This window comes from Pavona decussata, unplaced genomic scaffold, assembly GCF_977016875.1.
Source record: "Pavona decussata unplaced genomic scaffold, jaPavDecu1.1 SCAFFOLD_253, whole genome shotgun sequence".
Lineage (NCBI taxonomy): Eukaryota > Metazoa > Cnidaria > Anthozoa > Scleractinia > Agariciidae > Pavona > Pavona decussata.
In genome coordinates, this window is record NW_028145656.1 from 183,660 (window position 1) to 195,683 (window position 12,024).

At 36.0% G+C, this 12,024-nt stretch overlaps 1 protein-coding gene across 1 annotated transcript in view; it reads left to right on the forward strand.

Moving 5' to 3' along the window:
• Positions 1 to 510: 510 nt before the first annotated feature.
• The window catches only part of LOC146456890 (coagulation factor V-like), a 55,594-nt gene continuing 44,080 nt past the window's right edge, over positions 511 to 12,024 (forward strand). The window contains exon 1 of the mRNA XM_085092576.1: positions 511 to 605. The gene's annotated coding sequence lies outside the window, so the exon portion shown is untranslated. The remainder of the gene's footprint in view (positions 606 to 12,024) is intronic.

Here is a 12,024-nt window from a genome sequence, read left to right on the forward strand (position 1 = left end):
AGATATTTCTTATACTGTAAGTAAATTTCGCTAGAACACTCGGCATTCTGGGCGAAGCGATGAAGGTTACACGCTGTTACTCGGCAAAAAAATGCACAGCAAACAAAACCTAGGTTTTCCGTAATACGAATCATTTTCCCTTTGATCTACGTTAATGGAAGGAAGAAGAAAGAACCATCTGTTGATTAAAAAAAAACAAAATCACTCGAAGTTAGTATGCATTACAATCGAAAAAACAATTAACCTTTCATTTTTCTCAGTTTTAGCGTTCACTGAACCATACGGCTTGGCAAAACACAACCACAAAATACAAGTGTTTTTTTCTAACTGAAACGTCGGCAAAGCGTATGGAATAAAAAAAAGTTCCTTTATTTGAAATCATTAAAAGAGGCGCAATTAAGCCAAATGTCATCAATTTAAGATAATATATACAACACGCCAACAGCCGCTCTTTTTTTCAGCAGGAAAAATAATAGTTTTATGTTCCCTTTTAGGATCTATTAAAAACAACAGCTGTGGAGGGCTTTATTTCAGTACGTGCAATTGATGTTCCTTACGCTTCGACTTCCGTCTCGGTAGAAAGAGGATCGATCTTTGTCTTCCAGGTGAGTTATATTACAGTGGGATCCTATTCACGTTCAAATTTCTTAGTCGAGTTATACAGTAATTGACGCTGATGTGAGAGAAAACTTGCAAGGTATCTACGAACACGAACGGTTTGGTGCGGTTCGATTTCCCGTATGCTCGTTTTAATGTTCTGACCGTACACTTTACACCAATGGTCACTTTCATTTTTATTCCTTGAACTCTCAAATAGATTATCCAGATACCGCGAAAATGAATCCTATTGTTGGCACGATTAGGTATTTTCAGTTAGCTCACTGTTGATTTTATTCGCAAATTTATTTATGCGAGATATGAATTTTAACACATCACATCGGTAAAATTCGGTCAATTGAAATTTCTCCTTTGACAGATCAACAATTATGAGAGTCCAGCTGAGTAGATGTTGAAGTTTCTAAGTGTAAATTTCACTTTTTTTCGAATGGTTTAAACAAGCGTTTTGTTTTGTTTGTAATCAAAACGGAGGAAAAGGTTATAATAATAATTATAATGATTATAATAATGAACAAAAACAACAAAGTACGGGCCATTACGCTGGAAGCTCGAGCAGAGGTATCCTGAATATCGTGTGGCACAGTTTAAACATTATTGTGGATGTACCCGGAGGTTACTTAAGAGATGTCGGAAAGACACTTAAGGAGCTAGTGGGAGAAAAAAGCGACACAATAGCGCTGCAGTGACAGAAGTCAGTCATCACAAGCTCACTCAATATTGCAAGGTGCTTTGAGATTTTAAAATAATGGGCATTAGACGTTTTGTTATACTATTTTTTAAGTGTTTCCATCGAGGGGAACAGAAGTTTTAGTATTTAGATTGAGAACTTTATGGATGGTAAATAGTTTTAGAATTTAATTTCTACGATCTTTATGATTAGGAGTTGGGATTTTAATTTGTAAGGACGGTCGTTGCATTGACTGGCTACGGTTGGCCGCCCAATCTTGTTTAGGATATCAAGGGCATGCAGAAGTTTTTACTGCCATAATAGTAATAGTAATTATTATTATTATTATTATTATTATTATTATTATTATTATTATTATTATTATTATAATTTTATATACACTCGCTAAAAAATAACATAATACCTAGGTACTGTATTTGTAAGCTAATCATTACTTCTAAGAACCAAATATATAAAAAACCAACTCTATCTTTCATTTGAAGCAACTTATTAAACACAGGGATGCTATAAGAATTACGTAAAATTCAACATCTTATTGTTTTGTTTTGTTTTGTTTTGTTTTTTGCTGTTTTTTTTTTTGTTTGTTTGTTTTTTGCTTGTTTGTTTGTTTGTTTTTAAACCGGACGTCGGGTATGGCTGACATCTATGTAGTATTTTAACCCACATTTACAGGCATGTACTATTTGATAAATTAATTGACATGGACTCTATTCTGAATACTTGATGAATTGTTTCGTGATTCGAAAGCTGAGACGGTCAAAATGCGTAATTTGCATGTTTCTCATTGACACGACTACCAAAATACAGTCGACTCCCGATAACTCGAATCTTTAAGGGGAATTAAAAACAAAATGAGTTATCGGGAGTTCGAGTTTATATCGAGGGTTAAATTATATAGAAAATGACCTGAAGGGAAAGGAAAATTGGTTCGAGTTAGCGGGAGGTTCGAGTCAGCGAGGGTTCGAGTTATCGGGAGTCGACTGTAAGTTCATTTTACGAAGACAAAAAAACGTGCACAGACCATAAGTGTTGTTAGAATAAGCACCAAATCATTCTAAGAACTAGAAATACGTGACTCGCAAAACCTCGCGAAGCTGGGGCTGGGTGGAAAGCTCTCTTTACTCGTATTGTAGCATCAAATGAGGAGATCAAAAGGTTTCTGAACATAGCAACTATTTTGATGAGCATGGTCTTTTCGAGGTTCCACAGGCTAGTTTAATTTGCGGCTGACAATCTATTTCTGACGAGACGAAATGTACAACGTGGGTGAAGCGCTGTCGTGTTCGATGAATTTATTTCCAAAGGAAAATTATCTTACCGCGGTCACAAAACGTGTAATTTCTTTAATGTAATCTTTCACAATAAAGATTTCTGGAAGAAAGGGATAAGATTCTGGAGAGATAGTTCTGTATCCAGTGAATATTGATGAACATTGCAGTTGAAATTTGTTCCGGCACGCAAACTTTCCGATGTATGCAAATTTTGCTCCAGACGACGCCAGACAGTCTGACGTCATTCATACTTTGTTTTTCACTGTTGCTAGGCAACAGTGCAGACATCTCCAACGAAATATATAAACATATATACAGTCAACTCTCTCATAGCGACCACTTCTCGTAAGCGACCACCTCCCGTAAGCGACCACCTCGTAAACAACCGTTTTGTTTCTCAGTTAAATACTGTTTCAAGAGCTCTCTCGTAAGTGACCACCACTTAAATTTCTTAAGGGACCGCGACCACTCTTTAGGCCAGAAATTACACATATTCTTTTGTTTTCTGTTTCCGGTAAGCGACCACCCAACATAATCACGTATGATCGCTTGTAAATCATTATTCACAAGTGACAAAAGTTCAATTTTGATGACGCTTACCCGGACTGCTGACAGATAACGACAGTTTACAGACAGAGAAGATGGCTATAATTAGATCTGTAGGTAAACGGGAATTGTTACAGTGATTTGTTCCAAAATGAACCATGAACCATGTTATACAAAGTTTCATCAGAAGAATGAATAGATGTGGAAAAAAAATCAAATAAATTAGTTCGTTTCTATTTGCCTAATTTTAGCTGCTAAGGTAATATTTTTATGTAATTAATTAATCAATCCAGTATTAGGCTAAGTTTGTTTATCTTTCCTGTATGCGACTACCTCCCGTAAGCGACCACTTTGTCGTGCACCAAGGGTGGTCGCTTACGAGAGAGTTGACTGTATATATAAATATATTTTTCGCTCCAATGCACGTGGCTTAGCTCCGCTCAGGCCGGCTCGGCCAAACAAATTTATTAACCTCGCTTTGCGAGGAATTAAATTGATATCTTTTAACACGTACTTATTAGTCCTTTTACAAAGTCCCAACTTTTACGTCAAAAAGATGTGCATTATGCAAAATAGTCAGTATAACAATTATGCGGACAATACTATTTGCTCACAAGCGGCGAGTACATTAAGGGCACGAAAGTTGTTTTCTTTCTGCAAGTTTTAATCGCAAAGCCTTATAGTTCTTTTCCTGACAGCTGTTGTAGTTTATAAAGAGGTAAATTCACATTAATAGGGGCTAATAACTCAAACAAAACCGAACACAATAACCACCGTGGTTGATTATTTCTATCGTCCATCCCTTTCATGTTAATGAAACCCTGCCGGGCACAGTCTGCTTGATGCCGAACCAATGAGATTCGTAGCGCTTATTGCTAATTCCTCGCAAAGCGAGGTTAATAAATTTGTCGGGCCGAGCCGGCTCGAGCGGAGCCGAGGATAATTTTCCGTGGGAAACAAATTCATCGAACACGACAGCACTTCATGCACGTTGTACATTTCGTCTCGTCGGAAATAGATTTTCAATCGCAAATTAAACTAGCCTGTGGAACCTCGAAAAGACCATGCTCATCAAAATAGTTGCTATGTTCAAAAACCTTTAAATCTCCTCATTTAATGCTACAATACGAGTAAAGAGAGCTTTCCACCCAGCCCCAGCTTCGCGAGGTTTTGCGAGTCACGTATTTCTACTTAAATAATAATGAGAAATGTGACAGAAACAAGATATTTCACATACCGTAAGTAAATGTCGCAAGAACAATGGGCATTCTGGGCAAAGCGATGAAGATTACACGCTGTTACTCGGCCAAAAAATGCACATCAAACAAAACCTAGGTTTTCTTTAATATGAATCATTTTCCCTTTGATTTACGTTAATTGAAGGAAGAAGAAAGAACCATCTGTTGATTAAAAAAACAAAATCACTCGAAGTTAGAATGCTAACAATAAAAAAAAAACAATTAATATTTCATTTTTCTCACTTTTAGCGTTCACTGAACCAACACTTATCAGCACTGAGACACACGTACCATCCCTGTGTTATGGCCAATACCGTACTCATGCGCACAGCCATATCACCCGGGAAGTGGCAGCCATGGACAGCTGTTTCGCCCTTATTGGGGCTCATCAGCATGGCATAGCCGTCGGGTCAAGGAGCGGGAGTAAACCCGCGTGTCGGTGACCCTTTACTGCCAAGGCGAGTGCATAGCACTCCTTTAAGCGCCAGCTTCACCGTAGGCATCCTCGTTCCCAGAGCCTACGATCTTTTGGTCAGCGGCTGGATCGTAGGCCCTGGTAACAGCCGTTTCCGGATGTCGTGGATTTCACAACATCCGGTAGCGCACGCTCAGTGTGATAAATTACTATTGCGCTTGCACAGTATTAGGAAACAGGAAATATTTTGTCGAAGGATTGTCAACACAACGAAAGAACGTTGTGAGAGTGTTTGCATGGCCAATTTTAACTACCCTACTCGCCGTTACTCTGAAAAACCACAGCCTACGTCTTCGATTAACGGCTTTCACACGTTATTTTTAAATAATTCAACAACTTTTTCGTTGTAAAAACAGTTGTGCAACTTGTATGTTTACACCCGTCCTGTTAGTGGGTTAGTACTTTTTACTACGGTCTTGATCTGTTACGCCTTGTAATGCGAATGACTTCGTAAAAAAGTCAACCAGATTTCCGAAGAATTAAGGAAAAATTACTCAGAAGTGGAACTAAAAAGCCGACTTAGTTGGTCTCATCTATCGGTTAAATTATTCACTGGAAACGAAACGTGGCAAGAAATGTTTTAGTGGTTTCCTATACATGTTTCACTGCTGTATAAAGTTTATACATTCTGCACCGCTGTTATCGTAAGTTGTTTTGGAATATTGTTATCGGACTTGCACCTTGTGTCATTAATGCAATGTTTAAAATACGCTTCATAACTGAGGCAGATTGTTGATGTCGAAAAATCTGTGTGTTGTTTATTTGATAGGGGGAAAATGGAACCCACAATGCTGTTATATTAGTTTAAAGACCAACCATTGCCATTCAGTGAATGACTCGGGTATCTTAATTCGTCTTACATCTCCGTGTTCTGAGATCTATTATCTCAGACAAAAAAGCTTATCAGCTTTGTAACATCTGTAAAATGTGAGTAAAGATCAACAGTGGCACACTGTTATTATTTAAAAATCCCTAAAGATCAGATGCAAATGACTATTTTGTTTCAGTGGTCAAACAAACTGCAGTATAGTTTTGTTTCTGGTTACCCAATTTAAGGACCCCAGTCATTTTTACTCTCTCTCAGAAACCACAGGGTAAAGGTGGGTGGGGAGAGAATCCTACTCACAGTGATGAGGGTGATTCTAATACTTTTTAGCTTTTGATTCCTTAAGATGTTTAAAACTGAAATGATTACCACTGAATAACGCCATTAATTTCCGTTGTTGTTCTGATAAAGAATAAAATAAAACATGCTTATGTGACATTAGCAGCTACAGGTAGGTTAAACTAAATCAAACAGGTCTATTTGCCACAGAGGTCACATAGGCATTTTGGTAGTATCCTTTACAGTGGCCAAACACTTGCTCTGAGTCTTTCATAGGGTCAGAGAAGTTCCCCACACTACGAGAAAAAATATGAGACCTGCCATTGGGGCTTTGATAGTCCATTTGAAACTCTAAAATGTGAAAATATGTTATGTACTTAGATAAAGAGCTTGAAACAAATTTATTTATACTTGCAAAATTTGAAAATTGTTATAAGATAGAATGAGTTATAATATTAAAAAACTAATTCAGATGTCTTAAAAATTGTCTAAGAAGTATCAATTAAAAAACTTAAGGGCAAAACCAAATATAAAAGAAATAGAACCTTTCAATACTAGGACAGCTTTCTTTCTGAGATGGGTGTCACTTGAGTGTAGTAACTCTAAAACACAGGGAGAAAATCATTCATCTAGAAACAACATTTAAAACTAGTAAGAAGGATAGCTCACAGAGAAAGAGGCAAACAGATGGGATGTACTCTAATAAGTGGGTAGGTGTCATGCATGTAAAGCACATGTCAAATGACAACAACAAGAATAAAAAGAAACAAAATATTAAAGTCAGGTGACCCTTGCAGTGGCAAAGTCACGGATGTATCCTTCCTCTATCCTTCCTCTATGGTGAAGCCGGAAAAGCCACAAATGTATCCTTCCTCCATGTCAACAGGCCATCAGAAGTTGTGATTTGAGGAGGATATCAGTTCAGTTACATTGCTTTTAATTCTCAACAGAAAAATGGGATGCCGTCATTTCCATGTGACTCAGAAAGGGTGCAGTTCTCATGTGCGGTGTTGATTGGAAGTGATTATTTAATTGGAAGTTATTAGATTGTCCAGCCAAATTCAGTATTAAATAAGACTTACATAAGTCACTTAGTCCTAATTCTTATTCCCTTCAAACAAAACGCATTAGGAGCCATTTTCATTCTTAAAAGCAAACAATGCACAAATTCGGTGAACCGGTTGGAAGCGAGTGCATAGCACTCCTTTAAGCGCCAACTCCACCGTAGGCATGCGCATGCGTACGGTATTGGCCATACCAAGGGGATGGTACGTGTCTCTCAGTGCTGATAAGTGTTGTTCACTGAACCATACGGCTTAGCAAAACACAACCACAAAATACAAGTGTTTTTTTCGAACTGAAATGCCGGCAAAGCGTATGAAATAAAAAAAATTCTTTATTTGAAGTCGTTCAAAGAAGCACAATTTAGCCAAATGTCGTCAGTTTAAGCCAGTTTAATTTCATGCTTGATATGCTAGCACCTTCCAAATTCTGTGTTAATAAGGGGTTCGGTCGGGAACACAGTGAAGCGGGTGGTTGTTTTAAATGTTCATCTAAGTGTGATTTATGTAAGAATTTTCTGATCGAGGACACCAGTTTTAAGAGCTTTGCCACAGGTCGTACATACAAGATCAATCAGAGATTGACATGTTCATCTAGATACGTTGTTTACTTAGCCTCATGTAATAAGTGCAAATTGCAATACCCAGGGTCTACGCGTACTGAATTTAAAGTACGTTTTCGTAATCACAAATCATCCATGCTCAACAACAAAAAAACATGCGAGTTGGCGGTCCATTTCAATTGTATCATACATGAAATTTCCCAAATTAGTTTCATTGTTATTGAACAAATTAAGGGTCAGGGAGAAGCTGTTTATCTTGATCAACTACTACTTACTAGAGAAGCTTATTGGACAGCGCAGCTTTTTACACTTAACCCTCACGGCCTCAACAAAAGTCGCGAATTTAGATCTAAAAATCGCATTTGCTACAACACCTAATTAGCCTACCATGTTGCACTTAGTAATTTAAATACCTTTGTTACCATTGTCATATTTTCGATGTTTTTTACCTTTTTACTAGTTACGCAATTTTCTTTGTCTTCTATTGTATTATATTGCATGATGTTATTTTTTATTATTCGTATTGATATAAATTTAGGCGACTCTGTAAACTTGTTTAGATTTTTAGCTTTTAGTTTTTAAATTTTATCCCGTGTTCCATCTGAAGAAGGCCGAAGGCCGAAACGTCGTGAATTAAAAGCCGGAACAGTTAGAAGTTTGTCTTCAAGTCGAAACTTGCTTACACTAATCTATATATATATCTGTCTGGATTTTTAAGAACATGCCCTCAGAAATTAACCACATTTTGAGACTTTCTAGGCTGATGGAATATGCTAGTCCAGAACATGACTTTAATTAGGGCTCATCACAAGAAAGCAAGGTCAAAGAATACTACAGACCTGGTATAGAAGGTTTGTCTTTGAAATTGGACATGACACTAGCACTGACATTTGAACTGACATGAAACATGGCCTATGTGTTGACAAAACAAGTGCGACATTTCGCAATTATTAACGGCGCCAACGCATCTTAAATCTCACCCAAAACCCGGTCTTTTAGCGGTCCAGTCTAGCTTTCTACAACAGAATCGGCTTAATCGGAGCAAGACAGCGTTCTAAATTGATTTTCCGAATCTCTTCTATATTTACAAATCGAAACGAATCACGCCGAACGACATCTGGATATTATTTATGACATTGAGTCCGGAAATCTGACCCCAAACTGCACCTCTCGACTAATCGATCACTAGCCTAACAACGCTACAGTTATAACGGCGAAAAATAATCGAATAGCTTTTCAAACTCACGCTTTTTGAAGAGAAAATCCTTGCCATTTCTTGTTCGTGTTTAGTGATATAACTTTAAGTCCCGGATGTTGGCAAAAAGATTGGAACGGGGAACACATATGGCGGTTTTCAACAAGAAAAGAAACTAAGTCTTTGACCAGGTTAAAAATTCCCGATAATTTTATCTTGCCCGACTAGAAATCATCCCTAAGAGCTACTTTTTAAAGCCAAAGACTGTTACCTCCTCAAGCAAAGCCCAAAGTATGCCAGCCTTCGTCCAAGCCCGAGTAACTAAAGTTTACCCGTTTAGCTGAAAAACAGGACTACTGGTAGCAAGCATATTAGACCAGGCAGGAACTGCACTGGGAAGACTTTTTCCCTCATTAGACTTAATGATGTCCTCAGGAAAACTTTGCTTAAGGAAGCCAAACAAAACGCTAGGGCTAGTGAATTTCTTCTCAGCTAAGAGCGCGCCGAATTCAACGCGAGTTCGTTGTGCCGTGTATAAACGTTTGAGAGAGAATGGGGCTAGCTGGGCAAAACAATTAAATGAGTCTACATCGGGTAGTTTCGGGGAGGGGGGGGGGGTCAGGAGAAGAATAGCTTTTGTCTTTAAAATGACTGCTGGTGACTCTTGTATCGTACATCGCTAAATTTAATGGGAAATAAAAATAATAATAATAATAAAAAAACGTTATATGTTAAGAAAAGTTAACAAAAATCATAGATTTCTGAGGGTATGTTCTTTCAAATTCAGACAGATATTATTAGTATTTGGGCTCAAATTGTGCAGAACGGCTTGTATCAGCTCACTTTTCAAAAAATGATAAAAAATCCCATACGAAACCTTATAAATCCAATATTATTCCCAACTCCTGCAACGGAGACGCCATAAACCACACATTATCTCACCCCAATAACTACATAAAATACTATTTCAGCCTTTGAATTCAACCCTAAACTCAAAAACCTAAAAACCTAAAAACCTAAATTTAGGTTTTTCAAAACCGGTTTAAACCGGTTATTCAATTTTATGTAACCTTATTTATATTCGAAAAATGAGTAACACCTTTGATCACAATGATAAAACATATTTTATTCATCCAACATTTGAAAATTACGGAGCCTCATATGATGGTTACATAATCAACCGAAAAAGATTGGAACCAAGAAAAGGATATTTGTCTGAGAACGGCTATTATATAATTTCTCCGGGACGTAACAATACATGCCCCGCTCATCGATTCGTCTATGAGGCTGTAAATCAGACACATATTCAGTCTAAAATACAGGTAAATCACATTGATTCCAATCGCCAGAAGAATTCAATTGAAAATTTGCAATTGGTAACAGCCTCTGAAAATATGAAACACATGCACAAAGCCAGAAAAGCCTTTTTTAACAGCTCATACTCTGAAGAAGAATTGCAAACAGTCAATAGGTTAATGGAATTTCCACCAATGGAAGACAATGATTGTGAGTTTACACGCACAGAAAACAGGTTAATCAATAAGATGTATTACAGAATGTGTCACGATATGGATGATAGACAATTTCCACTATATTATGATTAAATTATCTAATTATATAATATATGAGTAATATTTTGAGTAAGCCATCTGCAAACAAATATGAACCATTATCTTGGCAAGGACAATTGGAAGAAATAATAACGACATCCAAACCAGGTTGTCGAGACATTTATTGGATTTACACTCAGAAAAAAACCACTGAAATATATGATTTTATTCAATATATGGGTGAAAATCATAAAGCAATTATTGCTCCAGCTTCTAATACATCTATGAAATTTATTATGGCTAAATTTATCCGTGTAAATGGTACGGAACCAAAAATTATTTTAATTCATGCAATATCAAACATGAAATTCAAAACTGTTAACCACTCTTGTATCGAAGATATCAAAAAAGGATATTTTCATCTATCTCATGGTAATATACGGACTGTATTTATTGAAAGTCCACACGTTGTTGTTTTTGCTGTTCTAAAACCACCTTATGATTCAAATTTGAAAGACATTTATCAAATTATTTATTTGGAATAGATGCTAATATGTCACAATTTTTGATTAGTGTTTTGTATGTTGTTTGTTTATAAATGTTGTTGAATCAATATATGTTTTAACAATATTTGATATAAAATTTTTGTCTCATACATTTTCTCTAAATTTTTTACCTTAATGGCTTAAAGCGATACTAATATAATAGAGTATCATATGAGAGAAATGGAAAATCAAAAATCTGAAAAACAAATTTTGGAATCATCTTCGAAAAAATTTTGTACAAATACTATTATTTATAATGGAAAAATATATTATATTCATCCAGTTTACAATCAATATTGTGTAAGAAAATCTGGTAAGGTATTTAATTGTGAAACAATGAATCAAATAATTGGGTCCAAAAGATATAATGGTTATGTAAAAGTTACTTTAAAAATAGATAATAAGAAACAAAAAACGATTATGGCGCATAGATTTATTTATGAATGCTTTTATGGTATTATCCCAAATGGAAAGGTTATTGACCATATTAATGATATCAAAGATGATAACCGAATAAAAAATTTACAAATAATGACACAACAAAAAAAATTGTTTGAAATCAGCTAAAAAACGTGATTACACATTTGCAGCAAATAATCACAAAAATCGGAGATGTGTTAAGGCAACAAATTGTTCCACAAAAGAAGTTAGTTATTTTAAAAGTATGTATTCAATTAATGAACATCTTGGAATTAATCCTGGATTAGTTAAAATGGTTGCTGAGGGATTAAACATGTGTAAAACTGCAATCTCCAAAATGAATCATCAAGCATATATTTTTGAATACATTGATGAAGCTGATTTACCTGATAATCATTTTAAATCATCAAACATCCGACCACGGAAACATACTGATGAAGAAAAAAGAATTTTACAACGCAAACGGGTTAAAAAATGGAGCCAACAAATATTCACATGTCCATATTGCAATAAACAATTAAAAAATGGAAGTAAATATTTACATAAAAAATCTTGTATTCAATTAATTAATTTATGTCAATATTTGACCTTAGATTTCATGAAAATAAATGGAATTTAAGGCCGTATGGCTCAACAAATAAATAAGAGAATGTACCCGTCAGATGTACAACGGATATCTGACATGAATGTTGTTGGCAGTCAACATTCATTAGCTAATCTGCCACAAAATTTGAACGCACCTTTTGAAA